The 22,705-nt window shown below is 43.0% G+C and overlaps 1 protein-coding gene across 3 annotated transcripts in view; it reads left to right on the forward strand.

Annotated features, from left to right (window-relative positions):
* Positions 1–19,436: 19,436 nt before the first annotated feature.
* The window catches only part of ACSL3 (acyl-CoA synthetase long chain family member 3), a 68,940-nt gene continuing 65,671 nt past the window's right edge, over positions 19,437–22,705 (forward strand). For all 3 annotated transcript variants that reach the window (XM_047721110.1, XM_047721111.1, XM_047721112.1), the window contains exon 1: positions 19,437–19,689. The gene's annotated coding sequence lies outside the window, so the exon portion shown is untranslated. The remainder of the gene's footprint in view (positions 19,690–22,705) is intronic.

Below are 22,705 nucleotides of genomic sequence, written 5' to 3' on the forward strand. Positions count from 1 at the left end.
GGAGCTGGTTCTTTGAAAGAATTAATAAGATTGATAAACCCCTGGCCAGACTTATCAAAAAGAAAAGAGAAAGGACCCAAATAAATAAAATCATGAACGAAAGAGGAGAGATCACAAAGAACACCAAGGAAATACAGACAATTATAAGAACATACTATGAGCAACTCTACGCCAACAAATTTGACAATCTGGAAGAAATGGATGCATTCCTAGAGACATATAAACTACCACAACTGAACCAGGAAGAAATAGAAAGCCTGAACAGGCCCATAACCAGTAAGGAGATTGAAACAGTCATCAAAAATCTCCAAACAAACAAAAGCCCAGGGCCAGATGGCTTCCCGGGGGAATTCTACCAAACATTTAAAGAAGAACTAATTCCTATTCTCCTGAAACTGTTCCAAATAATAGAAATAGAAGGAAAACTTCCAAACTCATTTTATGAGGCCAGCATCACCTTGATCCCAAAACCAGACAAGGATCCCATCAAAAAAGAGAACTACAGACCAATATCCTCGATGAACACAGATGCAAAAATTCTTGCCAAAATACTAGCCAATAGGATTCAACAGTACATTAAAAGGATTATTCACCACGACCAAGTGGGATTTATTCCAGGGCTGCAAGGTTGGTTCAACATCCGCAAATCAATCAATGTGATACAACACATTAATAAAAGAAAGAACAAGAATCATATGATCCTCTCCATAGATGCTGAAAAAGCATTTGACAAAGTACAGCATCCCTTCCTGATCAAAACTCTTCAAAGTGTAGGGATAGAGGGCACATACCTCAATATTATCAAAGCCATCTATGAAAAACCCACCGCAAATATCATTCTCAATGGAGAAAAACTGAAAGCTTTTCCGCTAAGGTCAGGAACACGGCAGGGATGTCCGTTATCACCACTGCTATTCAACATAGTACTAGAAGTCCTAGCCTCAGCAATCAGACAACAAAAGGAAATTAAAGGCATCCAAATCGGCAAAGAAGAAGTCAAACTATCACTCTTCGCAGATGATATGATACTCTATGTGGAAAACCCAAAAGACTCCACTCCAAACCTGCTAGAACTTGTACAGGAATTCAGTAAAGTGTCAGGATATAAAATCAATGCACAGAAATCAGTTGCATTTCTCTACACCAACAACAAGACAGAAGAAAGAGAAATTAAGGAGTCCATCCCATTTACAATTGCACCCAAAACTATAAGATACCTAGGAATAAACCTAACCAAAGAGACTAAGAATCTATACTCAGAAAACTATAAAGTACTCATGAAAGAAATTGAGGAAGACACAAAGAAATGGAAAAATGTTCCATGCTCCTGGATTGGAAGAATAAATATTGTGAAAATGTCTATGCTACCTAAAGCAATCTACACATTTAATGCAATTCCTATCAAAGTACCATCCATTTTTTTTCAAAGAAATGGAACAAATAATCCTAAAATTCATATGGAACCAGAAAAGACCTCGAATAGCCAAAGGAATATTGAAAAAGAAAGCTAAAGTTGGTGGCATCACAATTCCGGACTTCAAGCTCTATTACAAAGCTGTCATCATCAAGACAGCATGGTACTGGCACAAAAACAGACACATAGATCAATGGAACAGAATAGAGAGCCCAGAAATGGACCCTCAACTCTATGGTCAACTCATCTTCGACAAAGCAGGAAAGAATGTCCACTGGAAAAAAGACAGCCTCTTCAATAAATGGTGTTGGGAAAATTGGACAGCCACATGCAGAAAAATGAAATTGGATCATTTCCTTACACCACACACGAAAATAGACTCAAAATGGATGAAGGATCTCAATGTGAGAAAGGAATCCATCAAAATCCTTGAGGAGAACACAGGCAGCAACCTCTTCGACCTCAGCCGCAGCAACATCTTCCTAGGAACATCACCAAAGGCAAGGGAAGCAAGGGCAAAAATGAACTTTTGGGATTTTATCAAGATCAAAAGCTTTTGCACAGCAAAGGAAACAGTGAACAAAACCAAAAGACAACTGACAGAATGGGAGAAGATATTTGCAAATGACATGTCAGTTAAAGGGCTAGTGTCCAAAATCTATAAAGAACTTAGCAAACTCAACACCCAAAGAACAAATAATCCAATCAAGAAATGGGCAGAGGACATGAACAGACATTTCTGCAAAGAAGACATCCAGATGGCTAACAGACACATGAAAAAGTGCTCCATATCACTCGGCATCAGGGAAATACAAATCAAAACCACAATGAGATATCACCTCACACCAGTCAGAATGGCTAAAATTAACAAGTCAGGAAATGACAGATGCTGGCAAAAAGATGCGGAGAAAGGGGAACCCTCCTACACTGTTGGTGGGAATGCAAGCTGGTGCAACCACTCTGGAAAACAGCATGGAGGTTCCTCAAAATGTTGAAAATAGAACTACCCTATGACCCAGCAATTGCACTACTGGGTATTTACCCTAAAGATACGAACGTAGTGATCCGAAGGGGCACGTGCACCGGAATGTTTATAGCAGCAATGTCTACAATAGCCAAACTATGGAAAGAACCTAGATGTCCATCAACAGATGAATGGATAAAGAAGATGTGGTATATATACACAATGGAATACTATGCAGCCATCAAAAGAAATGAAATCTTGCCATTTGCGACGATGTGGATGGAACTAGAGGGTATCATGCTTAGCGAAATAAGTCAATCGGAGACAGACAACTATCATATGATCTCCCTGATATGAGGGAGAGGAGATGCAACATGGGGGGTTAAGGGGGTAGGAGAAGAATAAATGTAACAAGATGGGATTGGGAGGGAGACAAACCATAAGTGACTCTTAATCTCACAAAACAAACTGAGGGTTGATGGGGGGAGGGGGTTGGGAGAGGGGGGGTGGGGTTATGGATATTGGGGAGGGTATGTGCTATGGTGAGTGCTGTGAAGTGTGTAAACCTGGCAATTCACAGACCTGTACCCCTGGGGATAAAATATATGTTTATAAAAATAAAATTTAAAAAAAAAAGACAGAAAAATCAGTTTTATAATTATTCTATTCTTTTCACATGGAACCTGGGACATGAAACAAGGAGCTCTATACCCGTTTGATGATCTTGTGTCATCTTCATCTTCACAAAGCGTTATGACGTAAAAATTATTGTCTCCATTTGGCAACTAAGGAAAGTAAGGCTCAGGGGGTTACTCATGGCCAGTAGCTACTAACTGACAGAGCTGGGCTGGGATTCAAGTCTTAGTCCCTCCCTGGAGCTAAACAAACAATACAGGGATTCTCTATCTGTGGTCTACCAAGATAACCCAGACACCAACATCCATTCTTTCTTGCAGCAGATCCAGGATAGCAGGGAAAAGGGCCTATGGGTCCCGTAAAGGAGAATTTCCTGGTTCTGAAGGGAAACTAAGTAGAGTTTTCTGCAGTCCAGCTGATTATTTGTGAAGGTAATTTGTGCCTTGAAAATGTCAATAGAATAATTCATGTATTTGCAACCTCAGTCATCCAGAGACAGCCAAAAATCCAGAAGTGAGCAAAAATTACCTGTTAACACTGGGAGGACAGAAGTGAGTAAAATGGTGTCATAGTACTAAGCTGGGTGTAGTGTTGAGGCTGCAGCTTTTTTGCATTTTTTTTAAAAAGCTTTTAAGTAATCTCTACACCCAACGTGGGACTTGAACTCACAATCCCGAGACCAAGAGTTGTATGCTCTACTGACTGAACCAGTCAGGTACCCCAAAGCCTTTTCTTATCTTCAGTCCCAATCTATAGCTTTAGCAGTGAAGAGGTGGAGTGGAAAGGAGATGGGGTAGTTTTCTTAAAGAAAGTTGCAAATGGTTATCAAGAAGGGAATATGCCTTTCCTGGTGAACAGCATCCTTACTGCATCCTCTGTATCTAGTCCTTTCCCCTTGGTCTTCTTTTTGACTCCTCTTCACCTATTGGACTTTTAAATGGTGGTGATATCTGGGATTCTGTTCTTCCCACTTCCCTTTTCATATTATACACCCCTTTGACGCATTCAGAAACATGGTTTCACTACCCCCAGTCCCTGATGACATCTCCATTTCCAGTCCTGACAACTCTTAGACTCATTATACAGCTCCAGCTGGATGTCCCCAACTGTATCCATCATCTTCTTCTGGAACCTTCATTTCTGTTGGAATGACAGCATCCACCAGCCAGTCACCCAAGCTAGAAACCTGGGAACTCTCCTGGACACTCCCCTTTTCTTCTCTCTTCTTCTCCCCCACTCCTAGTTTTTCTGTCTCATTCCCCATCTTCTTTATCCCACTGTGCTTTGCTTAATTCCTCCTTATCAAAACCTACCGGGACCAGTTGTCTTTCTGCCCCCAGGCTTATTCCTCCGCAATCTGTTCTCCAGAAAGTGGACAAACAAAACCACATTTGGTCATAATTTTCTTCGGCCTTAAAGTTTTCAGTGGCTAATGCTTGTTTGCAAGATAACTTTCAAACATCCAGGCTTGACATGGGTGACAAGTTCATTTGTGTTTTTTACTGCTTTGTTTCAGGCCAGTTTGCTACATACTCCCTGAGCTGTGGTCATCCTGGCCAGCTGATAATTCCAAAAATGCACCATGGCCCAACTTGCCTTTGTGCTTTGACACGTACTATTCTCTCCACACAGAATGTCCATGTACCCCCTCATCCTTCACCTCTCTGCTGAACCCGTATAAGTCCTTAGGGAAATAGTTTGCATATCTTCTTTTAGAAGCATGTCCTGATGGCTGTGCGCTGATTTTGAAGCGTCTCCTTCTTAACCTTCCTTTATCAGCCTTATCAGTAGGGTACAGAACTCTAACCCTTATCATGCTGTCTTAATACTGATTTTCTTGGATAGCACCATCACAAGGCTCCTTATTATAGGTAGGAACTGGGTCAAGCAATTTGATACATAGAAGGAATGAAGGACATGTTGAATGAATGCTCCTCGCCAGGAAAATTACTCTTTCTCGGTCCAAATCATAGAGGATTAGTAGGCAATCCTTCTGGGCATTAACAGGAGTGCCCTAAGAGCTCCTTGAGACTTGGAAAGAAAAGATGAATTGGTTGAGAACCAAAAATCAGAGCATGTTAGACAGACATCAGAGACATTAAAAAGAGAGTAATGATAATGAAACTGGATTACTCTGTGTGACTACTTGTCAGGGAAACTAGGAGACATTTTTTGTTTTTGCTTCCCAGCAATGTTTTTCCCTTTGTACCTTGGTGTGTCTTTTGGGACACCAACCCTTCTCCACCAACTCAGTCCCTGTGGTTTAGACGGGGCTGATCCCAGGCTTCCACACCATTGGTAGACACACGCCCTCAGCCTGTCCAATCAGAGCATTCCATTTCCTTTCCCTGGCCTATTGGTTCAGATCAGTGACACTTAACACCAGGATCTTCTCGGGAGCCAAACTGAGATTTTCTGTATTTAGTGAGGTTACTTCATGCAAATACAAGGAAGAATTATAAACTTGTAGGGGCTGGTTACCAGCATGGTCTCCATGAGGGAAAAGACTTGAGAATGAAGCCCAGACAAAAGGAGGAAGAGCTGCAAAGCCGAAAAGCAAATTGATAATGTTTGAGTGCCAAATCCAACTTTGTGTGAAGCCAAGCCTGTTTTGTTTTGTTTCTCATGATAAAATAAATTCTCCTTTTTGGAAAGGGTAATTCCATTTGGTTCTCTGTCACTTTTAACCTGAAAAGGCTTTATTAGTACTGACATCAGGGTGGTTAGCAAATAGAGAGAGAAAAAAGTGAGTAGACAGGCCCCTGGTTCTGTGATCCTAGGACAAGGATGTGTTTCCTCCCATCCAAATCATTTCACCCAGTGACCCTTTGGGCTTAAGGTCATTGACCCTCTGGGCATGTAGCAGAGGAAAGAATACCTATGAGGGAGGGGTGGGTCTCAAACTATGGCCAACTTAGATGGGATATCTAGTCCCCATCCCATTCTCACTCACCAAAAAATGTTTCAAAGTTGACTTTGTTTTATATTATTTTTAATTACTAATACATTCTTCTTATAGAAATGGAAATATTACAGAAAAGGCAAAAAGTCCCCTGACTTTGACTTGACCATTCCCCTCCAGAGGCTACCCTTTATTCAGCTTGCGTTTTTTAAACACTTATTATACCTCACTATGGACATGCAGAAGAACTTGGAGGATTGTTTTACATGGTGGCTATATGGGGGATAGTGACTGTGATTACATAGGGTCTGCCCACATCTACACTAAAGGTTAAGTTCCAACTTCAGAAACACTTCCCCCTCTCACTCTGTGACCCAACCCCAGGTATATCTGAAATTGAACCTTCCTTCATATCCCTTCTATGTGCTCAGGAATCTTCTCTAAAAGGTCACTATTGATGGGGCGCCTGGGTGGCTTAGCCGGTTAAGCATCCAACTCTTGATTTCAGCTCTGGTCCTGATCTCAGGGTTATGGGATCGAGCCCCACATTGAGCCTGAGTCAGGCTCTGCTGCTCAGTGCAGTCTACTTGTCCCTCTCCCTCTGCTCCTCCATACTGTCCTCCCTGTCCCCCCTTGATTGTATGTGCGCTCTCTCTCAAATAATAAAATCTTGAAAAAAAAAAAAGAAGATGAAAAAGGGAATGAAGGTAAAGAGGTGTAAATGGGAACAAAACTATAGCTTTTCTCGTTTCCTCCCCCCACTCACTTTTTAAAAGTTATGTAATATACAAACATGGGTTTCATGTAAAAGATTCAAAAAATATAGAAATATAAGGAACAAAAGTTGAAAATCCGCCCTCGTCCCACAATCTCCCCATTCCATTCCCTCCCCCTCATTATGCAGTATACATTCCCAGTCCTTTTCTCTGCATTTTCATTATGTGTCTTACAAAACAGCAATATATTTTAGAAACTTTTCCATGTCTGTCATAAGATTAAAGGATTAAGTGATGATAAAAACAGAGAATATGCCTGCAGGTAACGGAGATACAGGCTCGGCAAGTTTCAAAGGGCAAGGAGGGGCAGGAAATCTTCCTACACAAGCCTGAATAGGGAGGGTTGGGCTGCCAGGGTGTTGAGAGTTTTTGTGGGACAAAGCACTCTGTGGGCCATGTCACACTGACTTCCCAGTTTTTCCATTCCTGCTGCTCAAATCCTGTGGCTGGGAGGATGACTGTGTTAGTGCCATCAGGGTATTTATTTCAAAAATTAAAGGAATATATACATTAAAACACTGATTCAATACACAAATGCTATCTTTCCATCTCAACATTTTGATTTAGAGAGTAGTCAATGGGAATTTCACACCATTCATCCAGTTAACCAGGATAGAGGAGAGAGTGATTCCGGTAGATCTGTCTAAAAGGAAACACTGCTTTCCTCTTCTTTTTTGCTGTGTTGACTCAGAAACCTGAGCTTGCCTGACCTAGTGCAGGAAGAAAAGGAAGCCCTGGAAATAGGATTCCTGCTGTACAGAGATGGAGAGATACAAGGTATGCAGACTCCTGGTAAAGGCTGAACGATTCTGTTGACCAGAGATATAACCTCAATTTCACCACAGGAACAAGCTGCCTTCTTAAGCTTCAATACATTTCATTTTAAAGTCCTCCTATCATTTTCTTGTTTGTATACTAGTTTGAGTTGTGACTGAACCAAAACTAGCTTACACAAACACACACACACACACACGCACACGCACACACACACACACGCACACACACAGAGACTCATTTTACCAGCCAAAATAGTGATGGGCAGGAGCTGACCTCAAAACCCACCAGATTTGGGGTTTCTCGCCCCCATCTCTTCCCTAAGCTGTGTTGGCCTCATGGCTTCTGAGAGAGACTTGACGTAGACTTGGTAAACTCTAGGCACAACCCATCCCAATTCAGCCTCTTTCCCTGGATATAGATGGAAAAATGCTAGGGATGGACTCTGATTGGTCCTCCCTGCATCACGTGACTGCTCTTTGGCCAATACCTATGGCTTGAGCGACAGGCTGTTTTGATTGACAGGTTGGATTTTGTAGTCCCGACCGTGGCCAGTGTAGGGAAGGCTTGCTGACAAGCCCTGTGGCCAGAAATACAGTGGGGCGGGGCCCTTTCCCAAAGGGAGGTTGTGGCTTTTAATAGAAAGGAAGGATTGCTGGGAAGAGGAGATGACAAATATTTGTGCTAGAGGTAATCTTTGGTAAATATCTAGCTAGAATTTTACTGCGATCGTGTGGATTAAAATAGAGCATTGACATTTTATGTATGTATGTATGACATTTAACCCCTGTAAGAGTATGCTTGTCACATCATTACCTAAATGTCCCAAAGTATTGAGGGAAACTATTCTTTTTCAGAGTTGCTTTGATAGTGGCAATAAGAAGAACTACATTGGATGGAACCCTGCTGGCTCAGTCAGTAGAGCTTGTGACTCATGTGACTTGCCCTCATGAGTTCAAGCCCCACATTGGGCATAGAGATTATTAAAAAAATAATATTTAATATTATTTTAAAAATGGCTATATTAGGATAGCTTATCAAACGCAAAAAATTCTCACTAATTGTCCATGTGGTGGTTTACTTCTTTCTTCCCTCTCCAGAAGTAGCTGATTGAAAAGTGGGTAAATGACCATTCGTAATTTTTGTAGCTAAAACACAGGTGTGGTAGATCACATTGAGTTTTTTGAATTAACAACACTGGTATAAAATGAGGTTGGGAAACATGTTCTGACATTGTGGGTGTTTGCTAGCATCACTCAGGCTGGTGCCGGCATGGGAATCAGGAAGGCTGTCTTTAAGAAAGCTCTGGGTCACTTTTGGAGAAACATGGTTCTTTCAAACAACCCCCTTAGTGCAGCTCAGGGGGTTTGGGAACTCTTGCTTTTTGGATGAGTAGCAAACGACCATGATAAATTTCAGGTCTGTCCTTCCGTTATCTTTATGTCAGCTCTTCCTTCATCTGTGGAAAGCTCCATTATGTCCCTGTTTGGTGGGCCAAAGCACTAGAAATCAGAGATGCTCCATCTGTTCTCCGGGCCAATGGTTTTCTTCTTTTGGCGCCCGGCTCTAGGCTCAGTGGCAAGCGTTATCTATAACTGGTGGTGGATAAGTTGACGCCAATGGTGAATCAGTGCTTCTCAAACTCACAGGAATCACCGAGGGATCTTGTTAAAATGCAGATTCGGATTCAGTAGGTCTGGGGAGGAGCCAGAGAGTCTGCATTGCTACGAAACTCCCAGATGTTGTTGGTATTGCCAGCCCATGGAAACACACTTTAAATAACAAGGTCTTGGGCGCCTGGGTGGCTTAGTGGGTTAAGCCGCTGCCTTCAGCTCAGGTCATGATCTCAGGGTCCTGGGATCGAGTCCCGCATCGGGCTTTCTGTTCAGCGGGGAGCCTGCTTCCTCTCTCTGCCTACTTGTGATTTCTCTCTGTCAAATAAATAAATAAGAAAAATCTTTAAAAAAAAAATAAATAACAAGGTCTTGAGGTCACAGGTAGGCTTTCCTAAGTAAATTAGGTACACTCACTATACTTTTAGTTAACTTTTGCTACGTTCACAAATTATATCAGTTTAAGAAATAAGCTTTAAGACAAGGTGTGATATGTAATATTATAGTCAGTAATAGAGTCTGGTGGCTTAGAAATTACATAGAAAGATAAATATATCAGGGGCGCCTGGGTGGCTCAGTGGGTTAAAGCCGCTGCCTTCGGCTCAGGTCATGATCCCAGGGTCCTGGGATCGAGCCCCGCATTGGGCTCTCTGCTCAGCAGGGAGCCTGCTTCCCTTCCTCTCTCTCTCTGCCTGCCTCTCTGCCTACTTGTGATCTCTGTCTGTCAAGTAAATGAATAAAATCTTAAAAAAAAAAAAGATAAATATATCAGATAAAATAGAAATGTAACATAAAATATAAAACATATAAAATGTTTTCATATTTGTTTATGGAGCCTAGAAATGTATACAAGATCATTAGGGATCTGGTGTGAACAGGAATAAACTAGCAAAGTGCAAATAAACCATCATCAAGTGTAGTTTTTTTTTTTTTTAAGTCAGATGTATGGCATTGCCTACTGGACTAAAATTCTATTATAATAAGACAAATATGAATAATAAAGGTTTTCACGTCAAGATCTGAAAGAGCAAAGAAGAAACACTAAAATGATTTCTCTGTTTTGATTTTTTTTTTTTTAAAGATTTTATTTATTTATTTGACAGAGAGAGATCACAAGTAGATGGAGAGGCAGGCAGAGAGAGAGAGAGAGAGAGGGAAGCAGGCTCCCTGCTGAGCAGAGAGCCCGATGCGGGCCTCGATCCCAGGACCCTGAGATCATGACCTGAGCCGAAGGCAGCGGCCTAACCCACTGAGCCACCCAGGCACCCTCTGTTTTGATTTCAATCATACCTCTCAATTCTGTCTGCCTGGTGTTTCCACCTTGAAGAGAATGAAAGAGGGGTGCTTGGGTGGTTCAGTTGGTCAAGCATCTGACTCTTGATTTTGGCTCAGGTCATGATTTCAGGGTTGTGAGACTGAGTCCTGAATTGGGCTCCATGCTTGGTGTGGTGACTGCTTGAGATTCTTTTTTTTTTTTAAGATTTTATTTTTTTATTTGACAGACAGAAATCACAAGTAGGCGGAGAGGCAGGCAGAGAGAGAGGGGAAGCAGGCTTCCTGTCAAGCAGAGAACTTGATGTGGGGCTCAATCCCAGGACCCTGAGATCATGACCTGGGCCAAAGGCAGAGGCTTCAACGCACTGAGCCACCCAGGTGCCCCACTGCTTGAGATTCTATCTCTCTCCCTCTCCCTCTGTCCACCCTCCCTTCTCTCTCTCTCTCTCGCTCTTGCTCTCAGTAAATATATAAGTAAAATCTTAAAAAAAGATAGAATGAATGAGAAGAAGAAAAGCAAGAAAAATGGAGAGGAGAGAAATAAGAGAGAGAAGGGACATTTCAGGTTGACTTCTACCGTTTCGAAAGTGCGGTAATTAAATTAAAAAACAGGTTCTGGAGTAGGCATTACTGTGTCTTGCACATCAGCATTCTCTACCCCGTGTGAGGTAAGTTCACTCCAAGTTCTTCCTGACTTTAAGACTACGTGCTGCCTACCACTGGTGGCCCCACACTTAGCCCTGGGGATGGACCTAGACTAACTCAATCAAGAATATTTTATCTCCCTATACACAGAGCTGTTTTTGAGGTAATGATAGCAGACCAGTCTTATCACAGCCAACGCAATGTGAGATGTTTCCCAGGATTTCTGGAAAAGGTAGTTGGTTTTTGTTGGGCTTAATTTGGCAATTTGAGGAAGGGTAGTTTAGAGCTAGTGAAGTCAAACCATGAAGGAAGACAGCCCCAGAGGGGCAGGAAAACTGAAGAGCCTGCTGACGAGTCTGGATGAAGCTGCAAGGAAAGGAAACTCTACGGGTTTCAATGACAGGACTGAATCAATGCCTTTTTAAATTTAAATTAGCTTGAGTTGAAGTATCTGGCCCACTGAAAATGAAAATGATCTTAATTGGCTGGGGGTGTTATTGGAAGCACATGAATATCATTCTTCTTTATGTTTCTTCTCCCACTGGGCCCAACATGGTGCTTTTGCACACAGTAGGTGCTTACTAATGAATGACTATCACGGAAGCCTTTCTTGGTGGGAAGTTGAGACCTGGTTGTCTAATCCTAATCTTTGCAATAAAGAATGTATGACTATGCACAAATCGCTTAACCTTTTTGGACTCTGTGTTCTCATTTGAGATATGATTTGGACCAGGTCATCTACTCTTGGCTGATAGTGTATCAGTTCCTAACAATGTAGTAGCACTGGATGACACATCCTGTGTCAGTTTTATTGGTACAGGGACCTACAGGTCAGTGCTTTTGCTATGCTGTTAAATATTTTAAATATCTGTCCTGTCAGTTGATTAATTCAGCAAACACTGGGTGTCTCCTACCTGTCAGGCACTGGGCTAGGTCCTGGAATACAGTGGAGAGTGAAACAGACATGGTATATTGTTTTCATGCATCTAACCCTCCAGAGCTCTGCTGATCAGTACTGTAGCCACTAACCATATGTGGCTATTGAGCAGCTGAAAGGTGGCTAAACCAAATTGAGGTCAACTCTAAGTATAAAATGAACACCTGGTTTAAAAGAGCACCCCCTAAAAGTATTTCATTAATAATTTTTTATATTGATTATAAGGTGAAATGATGATATGGTGGGACAGGTTGAGTTATATAAAGTCTGTTGCTAAAATTAATTTGGCTGTTTTCTTGGTACTTTTTAAGTGTGGTTACCAGAAAATATAAAATCACATGTGTGGCTTCCATTAGTTCTCCAGTGGAAGGCACTAGTTAGAGTAGAAGACCAGTGACTCTCAATTTTTCATGTGTCTGTGAATCTCCTGAAAAATCTTGTTAAAATGAAGATCTGGTTCTAGTCGGTCCAGGCCGGGGCTTGAGATTTTGCATTTCTTATGAGATCCCAGGTGATGTTGCCTTTGCATGCAGCACCCTTGGGGCAGACTGGAAGGGATTAAAAGGCTTATGAAATGGTCAATCAAATGTGGATTGAAATGTAGGAAAAAAATGTATAGGTATGAATTCATGAAGGAAAGAATGAAAACTAAGATAAACGCAAGCTGTCACAAACGAAATAATGGAATAAATGTAGTGTGAAGCTAGTCTATCCATCAAACTGCTAAGAAATAGTTTGAATTTTTGTGAGAAATTTAAAGGTACTGTAAACTAGCATTGTGTACAGAGCCCTCCAAACTTATGCATGTGTGTATGGTATTCAATCGTCGAATTCAACATGTATTTACCGAGCTAACGTGGTTAGCGTGGTTGGTTCTATCTACCAACACACTGGGTAGATTTTGGGGACTGAAAGCTGAAGATGTGCTTCTTCTCAAACAGCTCATCATGGAGTCAGAAAAAGAGGAAGACACAACTGGCCATACTTTGAACCAAGAGGCACTAAGCCGCTGGTGGTGTTCTTGGTCTCCTTTCGTCTTTACTAGTAACCGCACTCTGATTTCCCTGTGGAGAATCTCCATCTGTCTCCCCATCACACTACTTCAGTGCTTTTGAGGTTTGGACTGGTGAACTCCACTCCAGGATCCCAGGGTGGGACAAGTCAGGCGGGTTAGGCCAGAGCAGAGTGTTCCGGGCATGCAGCTTGGGCAGGGAGGGACACCTAGTACCTCAAGAGTAAATGAGATTTTTTGAGAAGAGGCTGAATTTTCAGTGGGCCAGGAGTCTGCAAGGCTTCTAGCTATCTTGCTGCCCCAGGGTCCTCAAACATGGTTGCCACCAAGTCAACTTGCCAAATGGAAAGTCAAGCTTGCTCTTTCTGATTTCTTTTGAGCTCTTTATCAAGCTGTCCCTGAGGGCAGATTAAACTCCCTTTAATTTTGTAGGCCAATAAATTCCATTTGCTTAAGCAAGTTTAATTTCCATTTCCTATTCTTTGGAACCCAAAGAGGCCTACCTGACAAACCAATGGCACAAACAAAACACAGAAAATGGGACAAGTAATTTCACTTGGGAGCTTCACAGAACACTTGACATTTAAGTTAAATACCTTAAATGACAAAGCAAGATCTAATGAACCTTTAGATGATAAGACTGTGTTCCATGTTATATTTATTGACTCTGCAAACTGGACAGGATTTCTAAAAAGGCCAGGTCAAGTCCATGGGATGTAAGAATGTGTTCCTAGTCTCCGGTAGAAGAGCTCTACAAGAGTGCTGGTAGATGGGAAGATGATTTTTCTGCCAAAAATATCAGATATTTCCTCATTAGGGCTTAGGTGTCACATCGCAAGAGTTGTCTTCCTTGATCTCTCCATCCAAAAGTGTCTCTCTTCCTCTTTTCTTCCAGTTATCCTGCACAGGTCTGAAGAGCACCTTTGGCTCTGCAATTATCTTGTTTACATCTATAAAATGGAAAGGAGATTCAAGAGAATTGATAGATTACAGAAAAAGTTTAATAAAGATAATATAAAAGACTATCTAGGGTGCCTGGGCGGCTCATTTGATTGAGAGACTGCCTTCAGCTCGGGTCATGATCCTGGAGTCCTGGGATGGAGTCTTGCATTTGGCTCCTTGCTCAGTAGGGGGTCTGCTTCTCCCTCTGACTCTCCCCTCTCTCATTTTCTCTCTCTCTTTCTTTCATTCTCTCTCTCAAATAAAAAGATAAACTCTTTAAAAAATATATTTAAAACTATCTATGCAGAGACACCCATGTAGAGCAGCAGTCAAGCCCAAGAATGTATTTGAAGAGACTTTTAGACATATACAAATGTGTAGCTAATAAATGTTAACTGCTTTAACTAGAAACTATCATTAATCAAAATGAGCTAGGAATGAGAAAGTATGTGTTGTTACTTTATTTTTTTATAAGCTCCTGCATTCTTTTTTTTTTTTTTAAAGATTTTATTTATTTGACAGAGATCACAAGTAGGCAGAGAGGCAGGCAGAGAGAGAGGGGAAAGCAGGCTTCCCGCTAAGCAGAGAGCCCGATGCAGGGCTCGATCCGAGGACCCTGGGATCATGACCTGAGCCAAAGGCAGAGGCTTTAACCCACTGAGCCACCCAGGCGCCCCTGTGTTGTTACTTTAAAAGGCTAATTAATTTTAGTCTATTTTAATGGATTCTGGTGAGTAAGGGCTGGAGATTGATGCTTTCAGTGTATTTTACAATTGTCAGGCCCTCATTAAAGTTTAGGTATTATGTTTTGTCCCCCAAATGATGAAGAATGGATAAGAACAATAAAAATGATAAAAGGGATAGAGATAGGGCATTTGGAAAAAAAAAAAGAAAAGATTGTTCAGTCTCAAAATAAAAAGTAAAAGAGGGCTTTAAATTATCTCATGAATATGAAGGGTTAGCACAAGGAAAGTGGTAGGTTCTTAATCACTAAAGTGAAACAAAATTAAATTAGTTTACATTGAAGAAAGAATGTGCTGATAGTGGTGATGCAATCCAGTGTCACTGAGGACACAGACATTAAATATCTTAATCCTTAGAGATCTTTACAGTCTAGAGTGGGTTTGAGGGTATCCCACTGTGATATCTGACTCTGTAATTACCACGCACATTCCTCCCACATCGGATGTCGGTGTTGCAAAGAAGGGCTTCCTTTGCAAAGACAGGACCATAAGACCTCTTAGAATTCTCCTGATTCTTTCCTTGAAATTCAGTAACTGGAAAATTCCTTGAAATACATTCCAGTTTTTTTTTTTTTTTTCTTTTTAACAAAAGGATAAGTGGCAGACAATTGATTGCCCACCTGTAGCAGCTGCTACTGGTGCCCGGAACATATCGTATCATTCGTATGTATGCAGTGTATGTAGATGGGGATCTCCACCCCAGGGCTTTCTTCTTACCAGTGGGTAGGGCAGTTACTTGACCTTACTGGGGCTGATACAAAATCTGGGTATGGATTTGCTAGTCTTACCCACTGAGTCTTGGCAGCACCACAATCTGAGGGCTCAGAGAGTGTCTAATTTGCTACGGTGGGATCTTACATAATACTGTTCTGCCATCAAGGGACTCATTTTATGGCAGAGTAGCAATGACAAGCCTGTGACTACAGGATCCATGAGTCCTGTCATGATACTTCATTCTCCATAAGTACATAAGTACTGATAAAACATTTTCTTTTTTTTTAAAGGAAATTTTACACTAAATGTGGGTCTTGACTCCTGACTCTGAGATCAAAAGTTGATGCTCTACCCACTGAGCTAGCCAAGTACCCCCTGCCTGATGAAACTCTTAAAGGCCTCTTAAAGGTGGTGCTGAAGAGCCAACTTGAGGTTGATCCTCTTTTGGGGTGGGGCCCTGTCCTTTAAAATGCCCTTCATATAGCTTGAACCAGAGGACAGAGAATGCCATGTGTCCAGTTGCTAGACTATCCACTCCCAGCCCTAATAGAGGACGTATGAGTGAGCTAAGTTTATCAGGGCCATTTCATTTGTTAGTGATTGGTTTAGGAGAAGTGGGCTGAGTGTGTCTTGGAAAGATGGAGTTCCAGAATAAACACATACTGACATGTAGGAGAAGCTACCGTTCCCTTCTGGCTTTGGAAATATTGTGTAAACGTAATGCTCGGAACAATGGCAGCCATCTTGTAACCAAGAAGGGAGAGACCGTAGCCGCTGAGAATGGCAGGGTTAAGAGACAGAATGAGGTAGGTTCTCGATAACACCAGTGAGCCTTTGAAGCAACTCTGGAATTGCCTTCCTCTGGACATTTTAAGTAAGATAACAGACGGTTTTATTGTTTGAGCACTTTTAGTCAGAGATGGGTACTTTCAGGTGATATCTGCAGCGGATACCTCTGATGGGCTTTCTTTCCCACACTTATTCCTTCCCGTGGCTGTTTCCATGTTGACAGTGTCTGCTTTCCTATAGAGAGGACCAAACCGCCAACACTTTCCCAGGGTCCCTTCCAGCTAGAATGTGAACATGTGACCCAATTCCGACCAATAGGACTTCAGGATCAGTCTTAGTCGTCTGAGAAAGGATTTCCTCCTTAGTAAGAAGTGGCGTTAGGAAAGATGCCTCTAGTTTTTGGCTAGATGCTGTTGTGTCTTCATGTGACACCTGAAACCACGCCTGCCACCTGTGACCAAGATGGCTTAAGGATGAAGCCGATATACTGAGAGTGAAAGATGGTAAAAGCTCAGATCCTCAGTTACATGGCAGAGTCTCTGGGCCCATCTTGGACTTGACCTGTCTCTTGAGTTATCTCTATGTGAGGCCAATAATCGTCATAGTTTTTCGTTGAGTGTTTTGCTCCTTCAAGTCAGAACCATTTTGCCTCAAACATAGAGTATCCTCTGCTACCTCAGCTCCCCCAACTCCTTCTCAATCCCCAGAAATGAAAGAACAAAAAGGTTTCTGTTAAACTTCTGAACATTGGCTGGCCCTGGTTTTACATTATAATGATTATGGAAAATGTTAGTAGTAGTTTGCCATGTGGTCACAGACTATTTCTGCGACCCTTCACATAAAACAGATCATTAAGTGTTCTGGAGAATTACAAAGACATCTCCCTGAATGCCCCTGCAATTTGGAGAAATAACAAAACTATAAAAGGTACTGTTGGATGTTTTCATTTAGTTGGCCGTTATAGTTTCTGAACTGAGTTCTTCTAAAAAGAGGGAAAGTGAAGCCAAATTCCATAACTCTCAAAAGCTCTAAATAAAAATAAAAATACACTGGAAAGTTTGCTAAAAGAAAAACAACTGTGTATGTATTATTTTATTTGAAAAGCAAAACTTCTAGAGACTAGAAAAATTATATTTGTTTAGCCTAAGCTAACAAGGTGAGAATTTAGAATTTTAATTCCAAGGAATATTTTGTTTTAAAAATATGTCATATATGTATGTATGTATATACACACATATTTTATAATATAAGAAAGAGATAATGAAGAAAGATGTGAAGATGTTGCTGGAATTCTATTAGTCTGCTTCGTACTTATTGATGGAAAAAAACTTTTAATACTGGTTTTCCTAAGATATATACATATACATATGTATTTATATTTACTTTCCTCACTTGGAAATTACTTCTTTTCCTAGAGGCTTTTCTGGTTTTGGAACTACCATTTATCTTTTTTTTTTTTTTTTTTTTAAGATTTTATTTATTTATTTGACAGAGAGAGAGATCACAAGCAGGCAGAGAGGCAGGCAGAGAGAGGCGGGGTGGGGTGGCGGGTGGGGAAGCAGGCTTCCCACTGAGCAGGGAGACCGATTTGGGGCTGGATCCCAGGACCCTGGGATCATGACTGAGCTGAAGGCAGACACTTAACCGACTGAGCCACCCAGGCACCCTGGAACTATCATTTGTACTGTACTTCCCTCTGCATGCAGAAAAATAGTGGTCTTTCATTAAAAGATTTTTATTTATTTATTTGACAGATCACAAGTAGTCAGAGAGGCAGGCAGAGAGAAGGAGGGGAGGAAGCAGGCTCCCTACTGAGCAGAGAGCCCGATGCGATGTGGGGCTCAATCCCAGGACCCTGAGACCATGACCTGAGCCAAAGGTAGAGGCTTTAACCCACTGAGCCACCCAGACGCCCCATTGGTGATCTTTTTAGATAATTCTGCATTCCATTAGTCTTCAGGGTCTATCCTTTGATAGCATCTCTATAGATTAGCAGCAGCTGAACACATTTTGTAGTGGAGGAACAGGTTGCCTGAATCAGGTATCCACTCCTTTAGGTACCTAAATTGGCCTGGGACCCAAGGTGAGTGAACTTTCTTTGCTCTGTGCACCATCACTCCACCCTAGTTCAAGTTCAGACGCCTTCACTGATTTTAGAAATTCTCTTGGGAAGTGTGCCCTTGCTTTTAGCCTGAGGCTGGCTCAGAAACGTCACCTTTCACCCACTTAAAGAAGTTTTGCATGGCAGGGAGATTTACTATTCAAGTAGCTATTTCTAGCTCCTTCACTGCTTAAAAAAAAGAAAACCAAAAACCTCCAAATCATTTTTATTTCCTGTGGTGTCAGATCTGACTTAATGTTATAACTTTGTTAACAGACCAACTAAATATTTCGTTAGGTTAAAAAAAAGGAAAAAGCCTAACCCTCCTACCACTAGGGTAATGAAAGTCATCTTTTTTTATAGAGCACTGTGGTAGTTGTTTTAGTCATTTGTGTTTTGGTTTGCATTTGTTTGCTTGTGGGGAGGCAGTGTACCTGCACTCAGGTCTTCTTTCCTTTTGTGGTTTTTTAAAATGAGATAAATTCTTTAAAATACAGTAACACTTCTAGATTCAGAAGTAGAATGTCCAAAAACAATAGTTTGGAGTAAACTTTAGGTTTATGACAACAAATATCAATCTTGTATAGATAGCGCGTGCATTTACAGAAGATGGGTTATTTGCTAGGCTAAGTGAAGCCAAAGCAAGAGAAATAATAGAGGAATTTGCTTTGAATCTTGGGAGTCCCTTTCGCTTCAAATATTTCCGAAAACGATTTTATTTTACAAAATTTGTCAACAATGTGTGCAAGAACAGATTAAATGATCCAGTTAAGAATGAAAATGATATGCATATCATTTCATGATCTATGTTCAGATTTAAACACCACAGCAGTAACTGCGTTTCTAGTTATTTTTCGAGGGGAGGGGCGGTCTTTTCCCCCCGGAGAGACAGTCCCCTTGCAGACCCTCCCGGAACCGCCGGCCCTCCAACCACATCGCGGCCGCCGAGCCCGCCTCCCCTCCCCCAGCCGCCACCGTGCGATCCCTCCCTCCGGCCGGGTCCCCACCCCGCGGCCGGTGGCGGCTGGGTCCCGTCCGCGGCGGCTCCGCGAACGACCCGTAGTAACCCCGTCCCGCCCCTGGCCGACCGCGCCGTGCTCCCCCGCCGGAATTCGATAGGCCCAGCCCCGCACGCGCCACCGCCCGCTGGCCAATGGGCGGCGGCCTCTCTGCATATGCAACGAGCGCCGGCCGGGGGTGAGCGTCCCGGGCGGTTCGGCTCAACAGACGCTGGTCTGCCGGCGCGGGCCTGCGACGCTGGGATTGTGGCCCCGGCCGGGGCTGGGACGAGGCGGCGGCGGCGGCAGCAGCGGCCGGGACAGCAGACGGTCGCCCCCTTACAGTGCGGCTGCGCCAGGGTCCCCAGGAGGCGGCACGGGGCGTGAATGCTCTGGGGGCGCAGCCAGGCCTGCGTGGGCCCGAGACTGGAGGAACCGGGGCTCCGGTGTCGCGGTGAGTGTGGCGCCCGTTGTGGGAGCGGCGGGGGCTGGTCGGCGGCGCGGCCTCAGCGTGCGGCCGGGCTGAACCCGAGGGCGGCGCGGGTTTGGGGCCCGGATGTGGCCGCGGAGCCAGGCCCCGGGGCTGTGCGCCGCGGGGGTTGCGTGGCGGCCCGCGGCGTGTGTGTATGTGTGTGTGTGTGTGGAAAAGCCGGGCAGGGTGGGAGGCGCCGCCGTGGGGTCTGGGAACCTGGTGACGTGGGGCCTGGGCCGAAGGGCCCACGTGAGCGGGGGGAACGGCAGCCGGGTGACTGCGCGGTCCGGGGGAGGAAGGGTGCCCCGCGTCCCTCCCGGCGCTGTGGGGGCGGACGGTATGGGGGGCTGGCGTCTTTCTTTGGGTGGGCGTTGACGCGTTCTTGCGAGGAAACTGAGCCCCGCGGTTCCGGGAAACCCTGCTGGAGGGACCGGCGGGGGTGTGTGTTGCCGCCGACTGTGGGGAGAAATTGGGTGGATGAGCAGGGGCGACCTTGGTATTTGTTGTGGCCGCGATGGGTGCTGGTGGGGCTAGGATTGACCGGTGGTTGGGGTTGAGAGTTGCAGGTTTACTTTTCCCTAAGTGCGGTTTAATACATCAGTAACAGAATGTGTCACGCCGAGGTGGTGCTCGCGCTATCAGCAGTCCTGCGGGGGAGGGATGATCAGGCCCGCTTCCTAGGTGAGCATCCCGAGGCAGACATTTAACTGGTTTATCCAGTCTGCATTTAGAAAATGTGCTCTAAGCTATTGCATATATGACCCCTCAAAAATAGAAAGGGTAGAGCAATATCTTTAGAATTATATGGAAGCTAGAGGAGGAATAGGCCTGTGTGAAAGCGATCACCTCTGAATACAGTGACAAATAGTTGACAATTTATTGAGGCTTTATTACATGCTAGGCACCGTACTAAGTGCTTTATGCACAGTACCTTCACACAGTTAACAGCCCTCTAGGGTATTGCTTATTCCCATTTTACAGCTGGAGAAACTGCAGTTTGGACGCATTAACTTGCCCCAGATCACAGCCTGTTAAGAGAAGCTGGGATTCAGACCGGCCTGTGTTAAAACCCAGAGCTCTTGCATCTAACCACTTGTATTATGCTGCCTCTCCTTGGTGGTTGGCTGAATAGTTGCCACCGTGAATTTTTTTGCGGGGGGGGGGGGGGGGGAGCTGTAGTTTGATGACCTTCATTCCTGATTATCACAACCTTTTTTGTTTCTCCAGGTTAGTCCTGGGAGCTGAAGGTTGTTGCCCTGTTGTCTGAAAGTGTATCAGAAGGTTATTGAAGGGAAGAGGTGTTATGAGATGGTAGTCATTTGCACAGACTTTATTCTTTTGTTTTCTGGCATCTTACTCTGCATTTCTTACCTTGGGGATGACTAAGACTTCTGTAGTCACTGTGGCATGTTCTTTAGACTTTTCAAGCTGTCTTTTATCGGAAGGGTCAAGGTGACAAATCACCTCGTGTCGTCAAGTCTCTGTTACTGGATTTGTTAAGATATTTCGACAGGATTTAAAGCTGAAATACTCTGAGTCTAAAAATGCCCTTCTTGAAGAAGAAAGGAAGAAGAAGGAAGGTTTGAAAGAAATGAAAGATGGGTAAATTATGAGTGGAAAATCATGCTGTATCTGGTAGGGGTGTGTGTCAGATCTCAAAGCCTCAGGATCTTGTGCTTCCCTGCTATCTGGTTCTGCTTAAATGACTATTTCCATTCCTCATTCAATTAACTGCTCAGCCAGAGCCTTTCACTCATGTTGTATTTTAGGTCCCATGTAAGGCTGGGAATATAGTGTTGAACAGAACTGATGTGATCCTTACTTTCATGTAGGAAACAGATAAGAAGCAAATCATCATACAGATAAATACTTAATTACAAATTATGAGAAGTGCAATGAAGGAGAAGTGTGTGAATGGAGATTTTAGTGAGGATTATGATTTAGATGGAAAGTAGGGAGTTTTTTGAATTGATAAGGCGAGGTTTTACAATCTTGCATTCTGAGTCTCTAATTAAATGTGCCTAATGCAAGAGTTTGAGAACTTTTGAACACTAATGTTCTTTTCATTTCACGGTGTCTGATCCTACTCAGAATACCACTCTAGCTCATGTTACAAGATGGAAAATGAGATCGGGAGCTTTTTTTTGTTTTGTTTTGTTTTTTTTAGATTTTACTTATTTATTTATTTGTCAGAGAGAGAGAGAGAGAGAGGGAGAGCGAGCGAGCACAGGCAGACAGAATGGCAGGCAGAGGCAGAGGGAGAAGCAGGTTCCCGGACGAGCAAGGAGCCCGATGTGGGACTCGATCCCAGGATGCTGGGATCATGACCTGAGCCGAAGGTAGCTGCTTAACCAACTGAGCCACCCAGGCGTCCCCAGATCGGGAGCTTTTTGAAGCAGTCATTCTGCCTTACAGCCTAACTGTTCTGTAGTACTTAAATTTTCCCCTCTCAACGTGAATATTTGGGAACCAAGAATCTTTATCTAAACTTTGGACTTGATAGGAGTTGGATGTTTTCAGGAAAGCCAGGCCAAGATAGTGACAGGTTTTCCTAACTTGAGATAAGTAGCATCCTGATTATCAGAAGTATCCAGGGTAGTTATATTTGACTTAAAATTCTCACCTCTTAGGAGACAAAATGGTTATGTGGTTTGGGAAATACAAACTGTTAAGTACATGAATATTTCAGTTGAATGTGTATTAAGGCAGTACAAATAATTCATTGCAATACATATACTGAAATGCTGTCTGCATGCAAAACACTGCTAGGTGTACCATGTGGAAAAGTAAAAAGGTGAATTTGACAAAGTCCGTTTTCAAGGAGATTTAAATTTAATGAATAGTAATGCTCAGATTTAAGTCACGTCTCTCCCCCCAACCTTTTCAAAGTACTCATGTTAGCCCATTTGATCCTTTTTAAAAGCCTTGTATCACCAGGAGAAATACTGAGAAAAAGGAAATTTGGTGGCAAAATTGCCAGACATGGTGATTAATAGTT

The sequence above is a fragment of the Lutra lutra genome, chromosome 3 (assembly GCF_902655055.1).
Source record: "Lutra lutra chromosome 3, mLutLut1.2, whole genome shotgun sequence".
In the NCBI taxonomy this organism is placed as follows: domain Eukaryota; kingdom Metazoa; phylum Chordata; class Mammalia; order Carnivora; family Mustelidae; genus Lutra; species Lutra lutra.